Here is a 23,446-nt window from a genome sequence, read left to right on the forward strand (position 1 = left end):
CCATCAAAAAATTCAAACTAATTATGATTACCCATATTTATTGTCTCTACAACCTTTCACCACCCCATAGCAATTTCAACACAGTACACCGTCTCATTTTGTATGTCGGTATTTAAGCCTTTTATCACAATTGGTTTGTTGAATTCCAGTCCCCACCCTGTAGGCCACGTCAGTCAGGTACTGTGGGAGTGAATTCATCAAACACCAATAGAAACCAGTACAAGGGAAGAGAGAGAGCTACATTAAAGTGCACACATTGCATAAGCCTACTGCTAGTTCTGATTACTTTCACGTTTGACCCGGTAACTGTTTGCCACAAGACACACATTTCAAGGTAAGTGCAAAGTCTTTTTCTGACTAAAACAAGTATTAGAATATTGCTTGCTATAAGTGAAAGAGGAGACCTGAAATGTGGAAAGTTTGCCACCATACTTTACTAAGGTTTTGTATCTGCACAAAAAAAGTGATCTTATTGTCAGCAAAATGTAAACAAACTACTGCATACCCTTATGTTGGTTGATTCGAGAAGTGTTCTTAGGATCTGAACAACAGATTGAATTTGAAGTCTCGCATCAAAAACTTGTAGGCAAACAAATCTCACTGAGAATGCAATACTAATGTGGTTTATGGTGTGGAAATCCACTTTCTCAAGTTACTATTATAGTAAGCATTGCACTTTTTGATTAGATAGTGTATGACGATTTTGTTGGACTAATGTTCATAAGATAAGTTGCTGTAAATTGGAATAACGCTGTACAACTGGAAATGTAAAGCATTTTTAAGGTTCACTTGGTAAATATCTTCCAGAAGCTTAGCAGTAAATAAGTTTGCATTTATGTTTCCCTTGTCATTTCTGTTAGGAATATTTAATCAGAGAAGCTTCTGCAGTACAGTTGCACTTTTCCCCATATTTATTTTGTAATAATGTACTTGGCGGTAATATAGCACATATTAATTATATAAGATATTATCATGATTTATGAAATGAGCAGGACATAACTTCAATGTTGAGTTTATCTTTACAAATTAAACTGGTGCAGCAGTTTCATGCAAATTCCAGGGAATAGTAAAAGTATCATACAACACCGTTTCCCATAGAAAATTATGGACTGTTATGACTAATGAGGCCCAGTGACAGAGGAATTCGAGAATAAAAATAACATGTAGGAAGATTATTTAATCAAAATGTTGTTTCTCGAACTGTACTGAAAAGAAACAGCGTCAGGCAATCAGGTACAAAATAATCGAAAAGGAATGTTGGAGGTCAACCAGGGTTTTTTTTAGTACATGTAGAATTAATGCATTAGGTTGTATAAAATACCAGTTGTAACTTAAATATTACTTCACTGTCAGCTATAAGAAGCTCCAAAACCACAACATGTTGGTACTGCACAATATATAATCCAACTGCATGGCAGGATGGAGTTGTGTAGATCTTATTTCCTTCCCTAATTTACTTAAAACAGGTAGGTTATTTATTAAAATACAAAAGAGGTGAGGAACGTCACCCAAAGGAGAAGCTAGGTGGTGAAAGACATAGCCCAGGATTTTCCTGTCAGCCGGGGTCCTCCCTTCCCCAAAGTGAATGAGCCTGAGCACAATCTGGTGTCTTGCCCAATAAGTACTTAACGAACAGTGCGTCATTAAATGGCTTGAGGTGACATTTTCATCCCCAGTTAAATGACCAGCCGATTTCAGGGTGGTTCATTGTTGGAGTCTCCAAAGGGCTGTGTTGGCCCTAAAGGAGGCACCCGCTTCTCCTTGGCCCAACCACTATCTCGAGCAGTAGAAGTCATCAGACTCCATTCTTGACTTTGCCTGAACCCACTGCAGGACAATGGCCTTCAGTGACTATTGATTGTGTCTCAATTGATGCACAGGAGGGCTGGCCTAGTAGCTACCTGTCTCCGTGTGTATCATTGCTGTAGGGGCAGGTAGGTAGGTGCCAGGAATAGGTCCTGGGGCATTGCACTCAGCTTTACACTCTACCTACCCCCTACCCCACTAAATAATCTACTCCACTGAACAGTAAACCTCAGCAGAAAGCTACACAAACTGACTATGAAGCAATATTTGATTACACAAAACTCTCAGTCAACAGGCCTAATTATACCTTTCACTGTGTGTCACACATAGCTCTGCTTCCCTGGTAACTACTTTTTAATATTGTACAGGCTGTGCCAAAGGTTTGCTCTTGCCCCACACATTGCAAACATTAGAGTTTGTTCCGTTCCAGATAGCCAAGAGGGTAAGGATCAAACTGGAGCCCAATCCTTAGGCACTTTGCGAGTTTTTGTTTATAGAAATGCACATTACTGAGACGTACATCCAAAACCAACAAACTCAGATTCAGTCTGCTCACATACATTGACACACAAATAAATTTGAATGCCCCAACTACTTGAACACAATGAGTGTCTGCAGTCCCCACTTTCTCCTACTCATTGTAACCTTACTGCCAACCTCTCCTAAGATGCCCACCTTGAAGACAATCTCCTCCGCCTTCTACAAGGATCTCAGCGAATCTCTCTCTCACTGCAGGCCCCAAATCGTCTCCTCTACCCTAAAGCTCTTCCCCCTAGCTCTGCCCCCACACTCTCTTATTTATCTCTCAGCGCTCTCCCCTTCCACCAAATTCCTGATGAAAGGCTTATGCCTGGAACGTTGATTCTCCTGCTCCTCCGATGCTACCTGACCTGATGTGCTTTTCCAGCACCACACTTTTCAACTCTGACTCTCCTGTATCTGCAGCCCTCACTTTCTCCACAATGAAATAGACTATTGTTATTTCGCGCAATTGGTAATGTTTATCAATAAAGTTCTAATCAGAGATGGGACGTTTTAACAAATACAGTTTGATGATGCTATCTCTTGTGTGAATTAGAAGTGCTGCAAGATTACCAACTGGACAGAGTGTCATATTTCTTGCTTTGGTGCACTCAGATAGCTCTGGTTTGATTCCTGGGTTATTTTGAATGAATGCATAAACAATATGCTATCCTCAGAATGCGAGTAAATGCTGATGGTCTTTACCTTTTTCTTATGCAACTGAGCACCAAAAGAAGCCCATAAACAGGACACCTCATCTCTCTCCATCAGTACACCAGCAGTCATGTGCATTCAATTGAACAGCTAAATAGTTCAAAGTGTGACTATTTTGAATACAAATGCAAATACTCAATTTAGATCAATTTGGGGTTACATTTGTACAACCTTTTTTTAAAAAAAATGATAGTGCATACACTCAAGAATAGAGCATTCCTTCAATATGTAACTCCATTCTTGCTAGACAGGTGGTCAGGCTGAATGGAAAATGATACATTCCATACTCCTGGCCAAGCTAATTTGTTGAATAGGATAGAAGTGTTTGTCACTTCTTTCTGGAACAAAGGTGGTCGTGGACCTTATGGATTTGCTGGGAATGGAGTGCAGTATTTGTATTATCTTGCTTTGTCAAAAGAGGGAATCAGAGCTTTGTATTCAGCTTGTGAAGAACCAAATTCCAATATTAATTGTATGTCATTTATGAGATTTCAGTTGCAGATGGGTTTCACTTGAGTACATGTCTTCATGCCTGAATATCCCTGGAGAGGGAGCATGCGGAGTCCACTGGCACGTGGCTGATGGGCACCATAGGAGCGGGCATGCATCACCTCTCTCCCATGATTACATTTTAATTTAAATTTTGTAAGTCTTATTTGAATATTTGCTTTTCATTACAAAGTATCTATTTAAGTGTCTATCATCTTTTAGAATCATAGAATTCCGACAGTGTGGAAACAGGCCATTTGGCCCAACACATCCACACAGACCCATTCCCCTTCCCCATTAGTCGACATTTACCCTTAACTAATACACCAAGCTGACACATCCCTGAACACTATGGGCAATTTAGCACGGCCAATTCACCTAACCTGCATATCTTTAGATTCTGGGACGAAACTGGAGCACCTGGAGGAAACCCATGCACTCATAGGGAGAATGTGCAAACTCCACACACACAGTAGCCCGAGGCTGGAATTGAACTTGGGTCCCTGGTGCTGTGAGGCAGCAGTGTTAAACACCGAGCCACCAAGGATTAATTTTCTTCTATGGTTTTGAGAAGTATATAAGGATTCACTTACTGAAACTGTGTGATGGTGGATGTGGAGGTATATATTTTTTACTCTAATTGAATGCAAGACTGTACAAAGATTTGCTTCAGCATCACCTTTCACTATCTGGCTTTCTGTAGTCAAACTCAAGTCAAATGTGAAGACAAAATTCACAGATGCACAAATTCTCATTCCCTATCAGCAATAAATTAGCCCAACAACGAAGTGGTGAAATACCTTAATTATCTTTATGGGTTACAAGACCAATTTCAGGTGGAATATTGTCGCTACAGGAATGAATTAAAGATCTTTAATTTTTAAATGCTAAACTTTTGCACTACGGATCTGGGTTTTAATCCTCTAGCTTTAATATTCATCAGCATCTGATTATTCCAAAGAACCAAGTGTTGCCAATTTGTATTAAGCATTTTGATAGCAGTTAGGGTGCAGGTAAAAGAAGGGATGAGAGAAATTGCTGGAATTAATTTCAGAACAAAAAAAAACATAATTGATGCGGGCTGAATGATCTTTAATAAAGGGCCTAAACTCATGTTCAAAGTGTTGCACTACCAGGAGCAATGCCAAGCCCAAGAAAAAGAAAGTGAAACTAAATGTAATTTAACTTCAGAAAAACTGATGATTATCAAAAGGAGTGAGTTTGTCCTAAAGAATTAAGTGTATTCTGTATTGGCCCAGCCACTCGCAGGGCAGCTTGTGCATAAAAATTCAATTCACAATAAAGCTTCCTCTATTTAGAGTCATGGAGATGTACAGCATGGAAACAGACCCTTCAGTCCAACCCGTCCATGCCGACCAGATATCCCAACCCAATCTACTCCCATCTGCCAGCACCCGGCCCATGTCCCTCCAAACCCTTCCTATTCATATACACATCCAAATGCCTCTTAAATGTTGCAATTGTACCAGCCTCCACCATTTCCTCTGGCAGCTCATTCCATACACGTGTCACCCTCTGCATGACAAATTTGCCCCTTAGGTCCCTTTTATATCTTCCCCTCTCACCCTAAACCTATGCCCTCTAGTTCTGGAGTCCCCGACCCCAGGGAAAAGACTTTGTTTATTTACCCTATCCATGTCCCTCATAATTTCGTAAACCTCTATAAGGGCACCCCTCAGCCTCCGACGCTCCAGGGAAAACAGCCTCAGCCTGTTCAGCCTCTCCCCATAGCTCAAATCCTCCAACCCTGGCAATATCCTTGTAAATCTTTTCTGAACCCTTTCCAGTTTCACAACATCTTTCTGATAGGAAGGACACCAAACTTCCATGCCCAACATCTCCCAAAAAGAACAACAGTTTCAACGTAAAATAGTAAAGAATCCAGTGCTACTCTGAACAACAATTCTCTATGTCCAACGCTAGATATCAGGCAGCCCCATTGAATGAAATCTCAATTTGGGACAATTTTGTACCTTGTGTTAACTGGGAACTGCATTTATCCAAGTGTTTTACTTAAAAGACTCTGACATCTCACTGACTGATAAGTTTTTAATTTTAACAATTTGGCGGGATTTGAATACGTGTCCCAGAGTAAAAGAGGCAATGTCTAATGCATTCAATCCTGCATCGTGATAAAATATATCTTGTAACAAATCAATTTTCGTATCTTATTCTAAAATAATATGATGGGAATGTTTTTTCAGCTTGCAATGGTAAAGCATGTAACAGGTTTTTTTTTCAAAAGCTATAGACCTTTATTGGTGTTAAATAGGATCATAAATGAAACCATACAGTAAGAGGTCAAATATTTCCAGATAGTTTGCCAAATTGGGAGAGACAAGTGAAAATGTTTGTCAAGCCCCAGCGAATGTGTGAGTTCCATGCAGTTACAATACATCTGTACTCACTAGCTTTTACTCAGCAATTGTTTCAATACATCTCCATCTTCATCAACTGGCTTTGTGTATTGGGTATGTGAGTTTTTTTGGTAACTGGTTTCCAGAACTGCAAATGGGACTATATTGCTTCAGGGACTAAAGAGTCATAGAATCCATATGATGTAGAAAGAAGCCATTCAGCCCATTGAGACCGTACCAATCCTCCGAAGAGCATCCTATCCAGACCCAGCGCCACCCCTCCCCTCCCCCCACCCTGTTCCTGTAACCCTTCATTTACCGTGGCTACTTCACCTAGCCTGCAAATCCCTACACACTTTGGGCAATTTAGCATGGCCAATCAATCTAACTTTGAACTGTGGGAGGAAACCCATGCAGACACAGAGAAAATGTGCAAATTCCACACAGTCGCCCAAAGCTGAAATTGAACTGAGGTCCCTGGCGCTGCGAGGCAGCAGTGCTAACAACTGAGCCACCATGCTGCCCAAAGCCACAACCAATATTTGGGAAATTTTGTAAGGGAATAGTTGCAACTCAGTTTTCATACCGATGCAAAGTAGTTTTATGTCATCATTGATTCAGATGTATAAATATCGCTTAGGAATTGCCCTCAAGTGCACAATGAGGCCATCTCCTGGAAACCATCTCCCAGTTCCCATCAGGTGTAATGTGTTGGAAAGTGGACCTCCAAATAAGATAGAGGCAGTGAAAATGACAGAGCACTTGGTTAACAGTTCCGCAGTGAGATAGCAAATGGCTCATTTACTTACAAAAGAGATGTCTTTGAGAGCAAACTGCAATAAACCCATGGGAATAGCAATCTGCTCAGAATGTCTACACATATATCTATGAGATTCCTCAGAACAGGGATTCCTGAGCTCTCTGGGTGCCTGCTATACTTGTATATTTACCATTGTTTCTATGATGTTTGCATCAGAACTCTTTATTAACTGCTTGTAAACAGATTTTTTTATTGCAAAAGTATAGTCCTGAAGAAGGGCTTATGCCCAAAACGTTGAATTTCCTGTTCCCTGGATGCTGCCTGACCTGCTGCGCTTTTTCAGCAACACATTTTCAGCTATACTTTATCCTTAAAAATCTTTATGTACGTGCACAGGTAATAGAGCAGTTCTGTGCAGGCCTTGCATATAAGGAGCAAACAAACATTGTTTGTTCTTCATGTACCAGAGATCCTTGATAGGATCCACCCTCTCCATTTTCCACAGGTTCTCAAGGATGCTACATGCTGATCGCTTCCTGATGGACTTGTAGTTAAAGAGGCTTTTCTTGATAAAATTTTCACATGGAACAGGTAATACAGAATGGTCCAACTACTTGGAGTATTCTGTGGCAACAAGGACAGATCCGTCATCTGCAACATAGTGGACAGATAGAACCAAGTAGAGCATTTTACTGGAACCAAGTAGAGCATTTCACGTGCTGGTACAGGACCTTCCCTGAATGGAAGCTCTATCTTCCTGTATCCTTTTGAACTCAGCACCAATTTTTGAAACTTGGCTGTGGATTGACCCTTCTTGAAAAACTGCTTACTCTCAACTGCAATCAAACAAGGAAAGCTCAAAGTCTTTGTGTTCTTGATGCACCCTCTGATAAGAAGATATGTTATGTTAAAATATTACCTTTCGTTATGTAAGTTGTGATAAACTTAACTTATGTCTTGTATGTGCTTTAACTTCAAGAAAAATAATTCATCTAACTCCTTAATAGCAACCAGATCTTGAAAGAAACAGGGTTGAACCTTGTAACTATACTTAGATGTTTTTAGAAAATATAGAAAACTTTCACAGAACACAGTTATGGGCCCAGAATATAATTCCTGAGATTATTAAGAGACATTGGATCAAACTGCTTTCGAAATTCTATTATAAAAGAAAAATCTTGCAGATCCTGGAAGTTTGAAACATAAACAGAAAATTCTAGAAAATTCTAGAAATACACAGAAGGAATAGGAGCATCTGTGGAGAGAAAAACAGAGTCAAAACGCAACATAGTTTGTTCAGAATTTCAATACTTACTGTTTTTCTTCAGCTGGAAATGTGCTTGAGGGTTCCGTCGAGATTTATTCAACAAAGAGGAAAAAACAGTATAATCTATTTTGTTGACCACCTGGGTTTTCAACTGGAGGCCATGATGCAGACGGGCACCCACCTTCCTTCCCAATGTTGACTCTGTCCTGAGTTGTTGTAGTGTGATCTGCCCAAGGACAGGATATCTGCTCATTTTTCCTCTTTACTGCTATTTGAGAGTTTTCCATTTCAAGCAGTAATATAACCCAGGAAAATAATACATAAGGTGATTTGCTGTTGCTTTCTCAAATGTGCTTGGAAGAGACTTTTCCCGAAGGATCCTCCACCAATAAGCAATAAGTAGCTCTTCTGGCGTCGCGACAAACAATACACTGGTTCCACTATTGGCCATGGCTTGTACCCCTGTGCATTAGACCCTTACTATGGCCTAGAGTAACTTAGAGTCATAGAGATGTACAGCATGGAAACAGACCCTTTGGTCCAACTCATCTATGCTGACCAGATAATCCTAACCTAATCTAGCCCCATTTGCCAGCACTTGGTCCATATCCCTCTACCCATCCACATGCCTTTTAAATGCTGCAATTGTTCCAGCCTCCACCACTTACCCCGGCAGCTCATTCCATACAACTATCACCCCTTAGGCGCTTTTTATATCTTTCCCCTCTCACCTAAACCTATGCCCTCTAGCTCTGGACTCCCCCACCTCAGGGAAAAGGCTTTGTCTATTTATCCTATCTATGCTCCTCATGATTTTATAAATCTCTATAAGGTCACTCCTCAGCCTCCGACACTCCAGGGAAAATAGCCTCAATCTATTCAGCCTCTCCCGATAGCTCAAATCCTTCAACCCTGGCAACATCCTTGTAAATCTTTTTTGAACCCTTTCAAGTTTCACAACATCCTTCCGATAGGAAGGAGACCAGAATTGCGTGCAATATTCCAACAGTGGCCTAACCAACATCCTGTACAGCCACAACATGACGTCCCAACTCCTGTACTCAATGCTCTGACCAATAAAGTGTAAAAGGGCAGGGCTGGGCTGACCCCTTGTGGTCTCAAATGGTCCTTATCAGTACCAAGCGTGCAGCCATTTACATTTTGGCAAGTTCTTCATCTGGAAAAGTGTACAAAGTTAAAGTTACGCTTACACTTCAGTGACGTTTAGAACATTTCACTTGTGACAAACATGCTGCTGAGAGAGGACTTGTATCATGTTGATTATTCCCTTCATTAGTGTAATGTGCTGAATATTTAAATAAATTAAAATGTAATTAAAAAGCTTACAATGCAATTTTTGTTCATGAATGTTTTCAATCATCTAATGATTATACCAAACATTATTTCAAGTTTTATTGTACTATAGTGTACAGTTGTGTCAATGTGGCATTTGGCATCTGGAACTAACATTTCCTGGGAAGGAACTGCAGTTGTACATTGCAACATGTTATTTATCCACTGGCTTAACTGCAAGCAGCTGGACTTCTCTCATGTTCATCTTCGGCATTAATCTTCAGCGATTACAGCTGTTTGACTCCAGTGTTACCTTAAACCTCTTTGATGGCCAAGTTCCACAGAGATACTGCACAGTTCAGGTCCTGCTGAACCAAACTGAATTAGATCTTTCTCCAGGGTTTACACTGAGCAGTGCCTGATTCTGCAGTACTGGTGGGAGGTTTTAAATTACCTGCACAACCCCAAAGTTGACATTTGATTAATAACTGAAATGTGGAGGGGATTCACAGCAGGTCAACCTTATACCAAGCTGATGCAAATCTCCTGCGTTGTGTTTCCAGACAGAGCACTGGTGTCAGAGGAAGTATTAAACTACATCAGAGTTACCAGCACACAACAGCTGAAAACACACACCCATGTGAATTTATATTACACTATAAGTTGGGCAATAATTCATCATTATGTTTATAGAAGATGAAAATTTGTCTTTGGTATTCATTAATTATGACTGTCATAGTGACAGAAGACAAATACATTTCCAGCGTAATCTCTTGACAAATTAAGGGATCACAAACTAAAATGCTTACATGTGTTACAACTGTAATTCTTGTGCAAAGTTTTGTGTCCCTTAGTTCATACTGTAGGTCCAAATTGTGTGACACGTCACACAGACAAAATGTGAGATGAAATTATTCAATTTGGAAATGCAGTGGAACTGAAGAATTCTTGAAAAAAAATCAATTTTAGAACAAGGACATCTTGGCAGAGCTGACATTTATTGCCTAACACTAGTTGCTCTTGAGTACGTGGTAGTGGTGAACATTCTCAAACCATTATGTCTGTGTGATGAAGGTACTGCCACAGTGTTGTTAATTAAACCATTCTAAGACTGGGATCTAGTGATGAGAGATTTAAATCTGTAATAATGGTCAAAATTTAAACTCAAAGTTCTGAGAATATTTTGCTTCCACATGCCATCATATAAACATTCTGGAGATCAATCCCTTGTGGAAAATTAACCATTTGATTAGATTAGATTACTTACAGTGTAGAAACAGGCCCTTCGGCCCAACAAGTCCACACCGACCCGCCGAAGCGCAACCCACCCATACCCCTACATTTACCCCTTACCTAACACTAAGGGGAATTTAGCATGGCCAATTCACCTGACCCGCACATCTTTGGACTGTGGGAGGAAACCGGAGCACCCGGAGGAAACCCACGCAGACACAGGGAGAACGTGCAAACTTCACACAGTCAGTCACCTGAGTCGGGAATTGAACCCGGGTCTCAGGCGCTGTGAGACAGCAGTGCTAACCACTGTGCCACCGTGCCACCCATTTGAGTTCTATTAATGGAGCAGAAAGTATCTGCTGCTTGTTTTGCCAGTAAGGTTATGTTGTTGCTTTTGTCGCATCAAAGTGGGAGCTCAGGATCACATTAAAGAGTGTTTCAATACAAATGGTTCTGGGATGGTGTATCCCTACCACCCGTCTTTGACTTATTTGATCGTTTTAATTTGATACACCATTTGTGATTGGACAACTGAATCTCAGTGAGCAGTGCTGCCCTGTAACTGAATTGTTATTTTACCCTGAGATATAAGCATGTTGTCTTCATATATCCAATATGGATTAAAAGCTCACCTTGTCTAAAGTTGAAAAACTGTTTTTCACTCCAAAGACATATTTTACAACTAATTATCCAAAATTATGATGCTCCCACATGAGGAGGGAGGTACTGGCTCCTTTCTTTATTCATTCCACCCACCTCTTCATTGGCTGCAACAAGGTTAATTTAAAAGTTCAGCTTCTTTCCAGTTACTAGTGGCGTACCGCAAGGGTCGGTGTTGGGTCCCCTGCTATTCGTCATATTTATAAACGATCTGGATGAGGGCTTAGAAGGGTGGTTTAGTAAATTTGCAGACGACACTAAAGTCGGTGGAGTTGTGGATAGTGATGAAGGATGTAGTAGGTTGCAGAGAGACATAAATAAGCTGCAGAGCTGGGCTGAGAGGTGGCAAATGGAGTTTAATGTGGACAAGTGTGAGGGGATACACTTTGGCCAGAGAGTAATCGGAATGCAAAGTACTAGGCTAATGGTAGAATTCTTGGGAGTGCAGATGAGCAGAGAGATCTCGTTGTCATGTACACAGATCCCTGAAAGTTGACCCCAGATTGACAGGGTTGTTAAGAAAGCATACAGTGTTTTGACCTTTATTAATAGAGGGATTGAGTTCCGGAACCAGGAGGTTATGCTGCAGCTGTAAAATGCTCTGGTACGGCCACACTTGGAGTATTGTGTACAGTTCTGGTCACCGCATTATAAGAAGGATGTGGAAGCTTGAGAGAGGGTGCAGAGGAGATTTACTAGTATGTTGCCTGGTATGGAGGAAAGGTCTTACGAGGAAAGGCTGAGGGACTTGAGGCTGTTCTCGTTAAAGAGAAGAAGGTTGAGAGGTGACTTAATAGAGACATACAAGATAATCAGAGGGTTACATAGGGTGGACAGGGAGAGCTTTTTTCCAAGTATAGGGATGGCAAACATGAGGGGGCACAACTTTAAAGTGAGGAGGGATAGGTATAAGACAGATGTCAGAGGTAGTTTCTTTACTCAGAGAGTAGTAAGGGTATGGAATGCTTTGCCTGCATTGGTAGTAGATTCGCCAAGTTTAAGTGCATTTAAGTCGTCATTGGACAGGCAAATGGACGTACATGGAATAGTGTAGGTGGGATGGGCTTCAGATTAGTATGACAGGGCGGCGAAACATCGAGGGCCGAAGGGCCTGTACTGCGCTGTAATGTTCTATGTTCTATGTTTGTGGATGCAATCTTCTCTGATTAAGTGAATTTACATTTTTAAAGGAACTAATTTAAACTTGAAATTGTGGGTTTATGAGTTGCTAAGTATGAGAAGAAATAAAAATAAACACATATACTCACTGATTATAAATGACAAATTTTTTTAACAAGCTAAAATTATATTGATTAGTCCGTGAGTTATTCATGAATATCTAAAGCCATTATGTTGGTTGACACCTGGTCGTGTTAGTAGTTGAGCATTTGGTTTTGAGATTCTTGTCTTTGCAGGTTTGTTGAAATTCATTTCTCTTGTTTCCTTCCATGCTGACTGGCTTCTAATACTCAGAATGAGAGAGTTTCTTTGCTTCTTACCTGCAGGCTGGTCCACACCAGCACATCAGCCCACTAACACACACTGACCAAAGGTTGCAGTTGGTTATAACTACATTTTTGTATAGTCATGGAAAGTTATTGCATAATCATGTATTTTGTCTCATGTCCACAGTCTGGAATAGAACCTGGAGGAGGTGTTTTCCTGCTGAGGAGGTAATTGCATCACCTTGATCTCAGGATTCATTTCCCCTGTATCTCTGTGTAGGCACCTCTGCCTTTTGAAGTCTCCCTCTTTGAAGCTTCCTTGGCATCCTATAATATTTGACATTCTGGGGGTTTACACAAGGTGGAATCTTTAATCATTCAGTTAATTCCATTTTTAGAAGTTAGACTATCAGTGAGACTTGGCTTGCTGTCTTTGTTTTTTTTTAAAGAAACACCTCTCTTGTCCAAAAGTTGAGTATGTCCATCAGTAATTTGTAGTTCTGAACCATCTTCATGACTCCTGTTTATTAATCTCAGCAGCACACTTTCTTGAGCTGTCTATATTGATGATAAAACACATGTAAGAATTCCAAATTAGTCCAGGAACGAAGAGGAGTACCTCTGCAGACCATAAACAAAGGGAATAGAGGGCTCTGCCTGTTCAATGAATGTGAGACATAGATTGGGTGCCAGCATCATATGAAGAAACAAAGTGTTGCCGCTCAAGGTCAACACTTATTGCCTATTATTCATTGCCCTTGAGAAGGTGGTATTAAGATGCCTCCTTGAATTACTTCAGTAATTTTGTGTGGTGAATAAACTTGCATTGAGCTGTTAGGTCGTATTTTGACTCTGCAACAGGAATGACAACAAATTTCTTAGTCAGGATGATGTGTCTTGTAAGTGTTGATGTTCCATGTTTCTGCTGTCCTTGTCCTTCTAGCTACTGGAAGTCATTCATTTGACAGGTACTGCCAAAGAGATCCTGCAGCGAATCCTCTAGAGCAAATAGTGCATTCTATACGTATGTTGCACTAGTGGAGGGAGCTTTTTTTTAATGTTGGTGAATGTAATGTTGGTTAAGTGGGTTCCTCTGTCTTGGTTAATGTCAATCTTCCTGAGTACTGTTGATTATGCGCTTATAGATGGCGGACAGGCTTTGGAGTATCAGGAAAGGAATCACTTGCGCTTGGCCATTTGACCACAGTAGTTAAGTGGCCGGTCCAATTATGCTTCTCATCAATAGGGATGCCAGTATGTTAGCAATGGGTTATTACGTAATGGCAATGTTGTCAGATGTCAAGGGGAGATGGTTAGATTCTCTTTGGTTGGAGATGGTCATTGCTTGGCAGTTGAGTGACATGAATGTTTCTTTATATCACTTAATAGTCCAGTAATGATAACTGGTTTAATATTTGGGTTTGATTGAAAAATGAATAGAACACACTGAACTTAAAAAAAATATTTAAAGGAAAAGAGTAGGATCTGACCATGAAAAACACCACCATTGTAGCTTGAAGAAAAATTACATACCTAAAAGGTGACATTTTGTTCAAATGATTATTAGATATTCCATTGTACCGTTCAGAAGTCTTTCCTGTGTCTTGACCAACCTCTTTGTTCAAATAATCTTCCAAAGGTCGATGAATTGACTTTTCACTTCACTGCATTTTATGAGACATGCAATGTACTGACTCTTTATTTTTCCTTACAAAACAACAATAATATATGAAATGCGTTGAGATGTTCTCAGAAACATAAATAATATATAAATGGAAGTTCTTTCTTTTGTTGTACATTGTTACACAGTGGGAATATGGGAGCAAATAAATCATATCAGAGCTGATGTACTGAAATAATTAACTGCTAGTAGTTCTCCTATGGCACTATTGATGGGTGGGCTGGAGAATGAAGCACCCTGGAGATGTTTTAAAGTTAAAACTGAATTGTGTATAAAATTGCCTGTTCTTTACATGCCCTGCAAAAGTCTTGTGCTGAAGTGATTTAAATGGACAAATTTGTAATTGTGGATATACCCCTGAGGTAAGTAAGAAGGCAATTGTAGCTCCTTGTAAATTTATGTCTCCACAGCAAAAGATCCCAGTATGAAAAGACAGTTCTTGTCCTAACTCAAAGAACTGTGTACATCTATTTGATGTATGGCATTTTGAAATGGGTATGGAACCACTTTCTCCTTCACCCTTTGTATCATAAATTGACATAGGGGCTTACCTGTATCTTATAGAACCTGCCAGAGGAAAATGAGTGTCAGGAAATGAGGCATTTTGTGGAATGTGTGGCAGGTGCCTTCCGTTATTTTACCACCCAAGCACTGAAAGGTGAAAATGACTTACTGTGACAAAACCTTTGGATGAATGTCAGACTATAAACATTTTATAATTGGTTGACTCAAGGATGACACATGATGGCGTTTATCATAATTCCAGTGATATACCAGAGTATTAAATTGTGGAATGCACAGTACAAACATATAATAGATGGCTTTATGGCTAAAGTGGAACTGTATTTATTAATAACCTTTTTAAAACCAGTTGTAAGGTACGATCCAAAACTGTTCAGGAAACTTTGTGGATTGGAATGTGTTTTGTTGCTTTCAATTCAAAGCTGAGGAACAGCCAGCTTTTTAAGATTGGTTTGCTTGTGTTACAAAGTATGAAAACTCTGCACCATTTAAAATTATATTTTATATGTATGTATATGAACTGGAACAAAATATAATTTACCTGCATTTCAAAGAAACTGAAAATTAACATAAATCTGGTGAAAATAGGTTTGTAAAGAAAAAGGTTATGGAATAGATTCATAAATAGGTAACGAAAGAGAGAGCCATTACATTCTGAGTAAAGGATGAGCATGTTTTATGATTAGGCAGCACTGCAGTTTAATTCAATAAGAATAAACTGTTCTGTGTTTTTGTTTAATGGAGCCTGCAGATAATGAGAAGATATTTGGTTTAACTGTTACATACTACTATACTGTTTTACTTTTGCCAGTGTAGAATTTGTAAATTGTTGTTTCACATTTTGTCTAAGGCTCATCCTCAGAGGCTGATTCCTCCCCTTCAAACCCCTCCCCTTCAGAACTGCTGGCATTTAATACCACCTCTCAAAAAAAAATCCACCCTTGGTCCCTCTGGCCTCACAAACTGTTATTTCAGATTCCATCTCTGCTTCCTCACTAAAGTCCTTCAATGTACTTTCACCTTCAAAATTGTGCCTATCTATCCCACAACTCCAAACTTGAACTACTCCAGCATAACACTGAAACTGCGTCTGAGTTAGAAACAACATTATATAAAACAGTGACTCTTTTAAATTTTCCCTCCTCTTTCATCCCAATCTCTTTACTGCCTTATCAATGTCCGCTTCCTCTAATGGAACTGCTCCATTTTTTTACAATTGAGTTTAACTGCATTTGTTTGATTCCAATCTGATGTACCTACTTGTAGTCATAAAAGCTCCTGTAATAGTGTCTTTTCTGAACCCTACGGCATCATTCTGAGTCAGCCAAAAATCTGTTTCTTGACTCGTAATTCTGAGCTACGTGTTGATCTTAACATCAGTTAAGATTAAATCAGGTTCGATATGTACACTGATATTGCACAGCTACATCTCAAGACCTTGCCTATCTTGTTGTCAGATTGCTTGCATTGTAGCCAAACCTGAAGGAGGCACAGTTTGTCACCTCAGGTTGAACTAGAATATTTGCAACATTGGATTATTACCTGGAGAGGAAGAATTTTCAGAGCTATAGGTATAAGGTAAGGGTATGGTACTAACTGAATTACTTTAATACTGGGTTAGAGTGGTCCTGGAAATGCACAGCAGGTAAGGCAGCAACTGAGGAGCAGGAAAACCGATGTTTCGGGCAAACGCCCCTCATCAGGAATAGAGTGGAGAGATAAATGAGAGGGAGGTGGGGGTGGGGAGAAAGTAGCATAGAGTACAATGGGGGTGGGGATGGAGGTGGTAAGTCAGAGAGGAGGGTGGGGGAAGGTAGCAAAGAGTACAATGGGATGAATGGGGGTGGGGATGAAGGTGATAGGTCAGAGAGGAGGGTGGACTGGATAGGTGGAAAGATAGATAGGCAGGTAGGACAACTCATGAGGGCGGTGCTGAGCTGGAAGGTTGGAGCTGGGGTGTGGTGGGCAAAGGGGAAATGAGGAAACTGGTGAAATCCACATTGATGCCCTGGGGTTGAAGTGTTCCGAGGCAGAAGATGAGGCGTTCTTCCTCCAGGCATCGGGTGGTGAGGGACCGGCGGTGGAGAAGGCCCAGGACCCGCATGTCCTCGGCAGAGTGGGAGAGGGAGTTGAAATGTTGGGCCACAGGGCGGTGGTGTTGATTGGTGCGGGTGTCCCGGAGATGTTCCCTAAAGCGCTCTGCTCGGAGGTCTCCAGTCTCCCTAATGTAGAGGAGACTGCATCGGGAGCAACGGATACAATAAATGATATTGGTGGATGTGCAGGTAAAACTTTGATGGAGGTGGAAGACTTCTTTGGGGCCTTGGATGGAGGTGAGGGAGGAGGTGTGGGCGCAGGTTTTGCAACTCCTGCGGTGGCAGGGGAAGGTGCCAGGATGGGAGGGTGGGTCGTAGGGGGGGCGTGGACCTGACCAGGTAGTCACGGAGGGAACGGTCTTTGCAGAAAGCGGAAATGGGTGGGGAGGGAAATATATCCCTGGTGGTGGGGTCCATTTGGATGTCGTCGGATTATATGGTTTATGCGAAGGTTGGTGGGGTGGAAGGTGAATACCAGGGGGCGGGGGGGGGGGGTTCTGTCCTTGTTACGGTTGGATGGGTGGGGTTTGATGGCAGACGGGCGGGATGTGGACGAGATGCATTTGAGAGCATCTTTAACCACATGGGAGGGGAAATTGCGGTCTTTAAAGAAGGAGGCCATCTGGTGTGTTCTGTGGTGGAACTGGTCCCCCTGGGAGCAGATGCGGCAGAGGCGAAGGAATTGGGAAAACAGGATGGCATTTTTGCAGGAGGTAGGGTGGGAAGAGGTGTAATCCACATAGCTGTGGGAGTCGGTGAGTTTGTAAAAAAATATCAGTGTCAAGTCGGTCATCATTAATGGAGATGGAGAAATCCAGGAAAGGGAGGGAGGTGTCAGAGCTGGTCCAGGTGAATGTAAGGCCGGGGTGGAATGTGTTGGTGAAGTTGTTGAATTGCTCAATCTCCTCGGGGGAGCACGAGGTGGCGGCAATGCAGTCATCAATGTAGCGGAGGAAGAGGTGGGAAGTAGTAAGTACAGAAGATGGACTGTTCTACGTAGCCGACAAAGAGACAGGCATAGCTGGGGCCCAAACGGGTGCCCATGGCTACCCCTTTGGTCTGGAGGAAGTGGGAGGATTCAAAGGAGAAATCGTTAAGGGTGAGAACCAGTTCAGCCAAACGAATGAGCGTGCCGGTGGAAGGGTATCTTTGGGGACGTCGGGAGAGGAAGAAATGGAGGGCTTGGAGGCCCTGGTCATGGCTGATGGAGGTGTAGAGGGATTGGATATCCATGGTGACCTTTTTGTACTGACCTAGCACAGACATAATGGGTTGAAAGGTCTCTTTATGTGCTTTAACCTTTCTGTAATTCTATGTTTCCATTACCAATTTGATCCTGAGGTGAACTTCAGACCCTTTCCTTTCTCTCATGGAGATTGCCTAGTTTCAATCTCTGCAACATTGACCCAGTTCTATCCAGTGATGACTGAAACAATTGTTGATAACTTTCTTACCTGTAGACTCAATCACTACAACTCTTCCCAGACGAAACTCCCATCTTCCTTCTTTCAAAAAGTAAACAAATCTCATTTTGCAACAAAGTCAAAATCCTGCTCCCTGTCGTTGACCAACAAATGCTCCCAATCCACCAAAGCCTTGAATTTTAAAATTTTCATTCTCCTTTTCATAACTCTCCATATTCCCATCCCTCATTGCTTTTGTAACACTGGCAGCTCTTTAAGTAATTTGTGTTCCTCCAACTCAGGCCTTCTATTATCTGACTCAAGATTGGCAGCTGTGCCTTTATTCAGGGGTCAGTTAGCTCAGTTGACTGGACGACTGGTTTTCGATGCACAACAATACCACCAGCACCTCTCCAGTTCCTGCACTGACCGGATTCTCATGAATTCCCTACGATCTTGACTTCACCTCTTGCCTGAGGCATGGTGACCCTCAGGTTAAACCACCACTAGTCCCCTCTCTCTCTCTTTTTCTTTCTCACTCTGAGAGTGCAGCCCTGGAGTCCCCTGGGACTATGGTGACTTCACCTTTCCATCTTCACCATCTCAACTGAGCTCAAAGGCCAGAGAGGTGGACTGACTTAAGACCAAAGTGGGGAAATTCCTTAAAAATTTCAAACAGCCATTCATCGGAAAGCAGTCCCCATAAGCAAGGAGGGCTTTACATGAGTGCTTTGAAAACTGTCCCCATGATACCAAACACAAGCCAGTCATAACATACTAGAAGGTAAAATGTATTTGATTTGAAACTGTAAGTCTGATGCCCCAGTCCTAAAGAAGGGTTACACTTCTCTACCTTCTGATGCTGCCTGGCCTGCTGCGTTCTTCCAATCTCCTGCTTGTCTATTTAGGCTCTACTGTTTGAGCAATTACACTAGCCCTCAGTACTCTTAATTCTAAGCATAATTTACATTCTAATTGCATTTTATTTTACTTATTATGGTATATAATTGTTTTTATGTGTCTAGTTGTTGCACATATCAAACAATGTGTCTTCCAAATGTAGCTGCATTGCTGAAAATGGTGTGAAACAGGAAAATATTCCCGATGTTGAAATGAGAAGAAGATTTTGTTTTTAATGTGGTGAGTTTTTGTGATCTTCACAGCACAGCTTGAATGTGCACTGGAAATGGACTCAACGTAACTTCCAGAAAGGACTTGGATAAAAACTGGAAGAAGAAACATTTGTGGGGCATTGGAGAATGGAAAGTGAACCTAATTGTGAAGCTTGTTCAAGGGGCCGGCACAGGAGCAATTGATCAAATGGGCTGCTTCTTCTGCACAGTATCACTTTAGCTCCTGTCTTTATTGCCCCTTTAAACAGCACCCATCCCCAGCAACTCTTCCTTTGGCTGGGAAGCACTGACTCCTCACCTATGGTGATGGACGTCCTGCCAAGCTGAGATGCTTCAGAAAAGCTGCAGGTAAGCTGAGACAATTCATCGGTCTGAGGAACATATAAGATTCCGTTTGCAGAAGGCAGGCATTTTACTGTATGTGCAAGCAGCCTATTTAACACTGTCAGTACTGTTTCAAAGTACCCTGTGTGACAGCACAATCAATCCTGCAGAAATACTCACCGGAGCTGATTACTTACCGAAAACTATCTATCACCCTTGTTAAAGCTTAAAAATCACACAACACCACACAACTTTGTACACCCCAGTCCAACACCGGCATCTCCAAATCATGTTAAAGTTTAGTTTACCTTCTTGCATATCATACAGTGAACTGAGATAGGCCCAAGACTTAAGAATATACCATTGTATATTCAACAGTTGTATTTTGTGTTGTGTTTCGATGTTCGTAACACAACAGTTTTGTAAATGATAATTAAAAGCTTCTCTGTGAACAACTGGTTCTCTAAAGAGCAGTATGTCCACTATTCATTTACCACGCTGTATAGCTCCACTTCAACAACTCCTGATTCAGATTAACATTCATTCTGGGGAAATAAGGATTGTTTGGATATGGAACAAGTCATTAAAATTCCTTGACAGCCAAGTTGGTGATAAATACAAGAAGCATTCCTGCTGAGATCTGACTTTCAGCACAGAAGTTTCTCGAGAGGAGTACAATTTGAGAAGAATAATGGAGCCATTCATTCCTTGCCAGGCTAAATTTCTGGCCTTCTGCATTTTTCAATAAATGTCACCGATACTATTTAGGAGCATTGAGACATGGCTGCTGTAGTTTCCAAAAATAATTTAAATGTTCATTAAAGGCAAAGATTCATGCCACAGTGTTTAAGGGAAGATATTATGCCTTTTGCTTGTCTCTCAGCTTAGTGAGGATTTGAAGAAACAGAAAGACTGATTATTAACAAAGAACAGGAGTATTACATAAATTAAGATATAGAAAGGTGATAAGATTATAGCTGATAACAAAGAGAAACCATTTTTCAGGGTTGAGAGAATGTGGAACTTACTGTCACAGGGTTTTGTTAGGAGCAAATGCATTGAAGAGGAAGTTAGTAAGTGCAGAATGGGAAATGTAAAGATTGGGCGGCATGGTGGCATAGTGGTTAGCACTGCTGCCTCACAGCGCCAGAGACCTGGGTTCAATTCCTGCCTCAGGCAACTGTCTGTGTGGAGTTTGCACATTCTCCCCGTGTCTGCGTGGGTTTCCTCCAGGTGCTCCGGTTTCCTCCCACAGTCCAAAAATTTAGATTAGATTAGATTTACAGTGTGGAAACAGGCCCTTCGGCCCAACAAGTCCACACCGACCCGCCGAAGCGAAACCCACCCATACCCCTACATTTACCCCTTACCTAACACTATGGACAATTTAGCATGGTCAATTCACCTAACCTGCACATCTTTGGACTGTGCAGGTTAGGTGAATTGGCCATGCTAAAAAATTGCCCATAGTGTTAGGGGCAGCGGTAAATATAGGGGAATGGGTGGGTTGCGCTTTGGCGGGTCGGTGTGGACTTGTTGGGCCTAAGGGCCTGTTTCCACACTGTAAGTAATCTAATCTAAAAAAATAGTGAGGAGGCTAGGCTGTTTGGCCCTTTGAACTTGTTCCACCTTTGATTATGACCATGACTGATTATCCAACTCAAGAACCTATCTGCTTTTTCCACCATATCCTTTGATCCCTTTAGCTCCAAGTGCTATGTCCACCTCTTTCTCGGAATCAAATGTTTTGGCCTTGCCTACTTTCTGTGGTAGTGAACTCCGCAGGCTCACCACTCTCAGGGTGAAGACATTTCTCCTCATCTCAATCCTAAATGTTTTGGCCCATATCCTTGTATGGTGAGTCCTGGTTCTAGACTCCTCTCCACCATCAGGAACATCTTTCCTGCATCTCCTGTGTTTAGTCCTGTTGGGAACTTTCAGGTTTAAGGTGCTGATTGGATTAAATGAAGTAAGATAGGATGACACTAAATTCTGGTCGAAACCTGTTGTGGTTTAAGAACTATATAATTCAACTGTCTTTCACTACCATGTGAAGACTTTAGTATGACTTCACCGTATAGTTATGCTTTTTTTCCTGTAGTTAACTGCATTTATCAACACAAACATTTCAAAGTATTCTGTCATGGGACATGGTTGTCACTGGCAAAACTTACATTTGTTGTCTATCTACCCATGGCCACTTCAGAGGGCAGTAAAAAAATCAATCACCATTGCTGTGAGTCTGGAGTTACATGTAGGCCTGAACAAGGCATGGATGGCAGATTTCCTTCCCTAAAGCACATTAGTGAGCCAGGTTAGAGCAGTCTCAGCTGTCTGAAGGAACACACAATGCTGTAGGAAGAAGACCAATGCCCTTCTCCACTTCACCAGTGCCACTATGTTCTCTCCAATACCTCGCAGTCACTCACTCTGCCTCTACTACTGGCTCCATCTTTCGCCAAGGCTCATGCTCTACCATTCTCTCACTATTACCCACAACATCTTCTCCACTCACCCTCACCGACCCCAACCCTAGCACCACTAACTCTGCATGTTATTTGTGCTGCATACTTTTGAGTACTTCCCACCAATAGTGAAAGCCATACTACCTACTTTTTATCTCCCACAATATTTGCCTCTCTCTCATTCCAGGAGCAAAACAGCCCACAATAGGGTCGAAGTGTATGGTGTGCTGCTGTCACTCCACTCCTCCACCCTTACATTGAGAAGATCCTGGAATGGACTGCCTTAAGAGAAACCTGGGCTTGCATAGGAGATGGTTCTTGACTTACTGTCCCAGAATTTCCAGAGCAAAAGCTACCCCCTCAAATTGACTGAGGCTTGTTGGCAACTAGGGCAAGCTTTGTGGCTTTATCTCTGCGCTAAGTGGCACAGCAAGACAGTAGTAATATGTCCCTGATATCACTGGCGGAGGAAGCATTGTGCAAAAAGGCAAGGCTGTGCTGTGAACTCAGCGAGTGAAGAGCACAGAGGTGCAGCCTGGTCCAGGCCATGAGCTGGGTGCATTTCCCCCAGTGCACTGTGTCTTGCTGCAGAATTATGCTGAGAGCTGCCTGTGCAGCAGATGTGCACGATAAATGGATTGGAGATATGCTGTAAGAGCTCATAGAGACTGGCACATGTTGGCAGCCAATATTGGTTGTGCACGGTTTGTGCCCATGGAGTGTGAGCAAAATGTTCATGAAGTTCAAAATGGAGGTCGTTTGGAGCAAGTGAAGTGTTGAACCCATCAAGAACTCACTCTGGTTTCCATGTTGAGTTTTCCCAAAAGGTAGTTTGTTTGGCAAATTTGGTAAGATCACAACCCACCATGAGTTTGGTTGTGATCAAAGCATTTAACAAGCAATTGTAAATGTCCATCAGGAACTCACTGCTACCTGGCAAGAACCTTGCCACTGGAGAAAAGCGCACAAAATGCAAGGAGATGGCCTTGATGATGAGCTGGGGCTCACCAGGCATCTCGCCCAACTCTATCATTCACCTTGCCATAATCCAGGGGAACCAAGACCACAGATAGCCTAATTGCTTCCATTTTGAAGAATTTTCCTTATGAAGCCAGAAGAAAAATCCTTTGCTCCTCTGCAGTAGAATCATTGATTTTTCTGCCAGAGTGGTTTAATGTTGTACCTTTCATGTCTATTTTTCGAAAGGCCAAGTTACCATCAGAGTATTAAAAGTTTTAGAGCATCTTCTTCC

The 23,446-nt window shown here is 41.7% G+C and overlaps 1 protein-coding gene across 1 annotated transcript in view; it reads left to right on the plus strand.

The window, feature by feature from the left end:
- The first annotated feature begins 228 nt into the window (after window positions 1-228).
- The window catches only part of LOC132825847 (serine/threonine-protein kinase Nek6-like), a 277,685-nt gene continuing 254,467 nt past the window's right edge, over window positions 229-23,446 (plus strand). The window contains exon 1 of the mRNA XM_060841397.1: window positions 229-334. The gene's annotated coding sequence lies outside the window, so the exon portion shown is untranslated. The remainder of the gene's footprint in view (window positions 335-23,446) is intronic.

The sequence above is a fragment of the Hemiscyllium ocellatum genome, chromosome 21, assembly GCF_020745735.1.
Source record: "Hemiscyllium ocellatum isolate sHemOce1 chromosome 21, sHemOce1.pat.X.cur, whole genome shotgun sequence".
NCBI lineage: Eukaryota > Metazoa > Chordata > Chondrichthyes > Orectolobiformes > Hemiscylliidae > Hemiscyllium > Hemiscyllium ocellatum.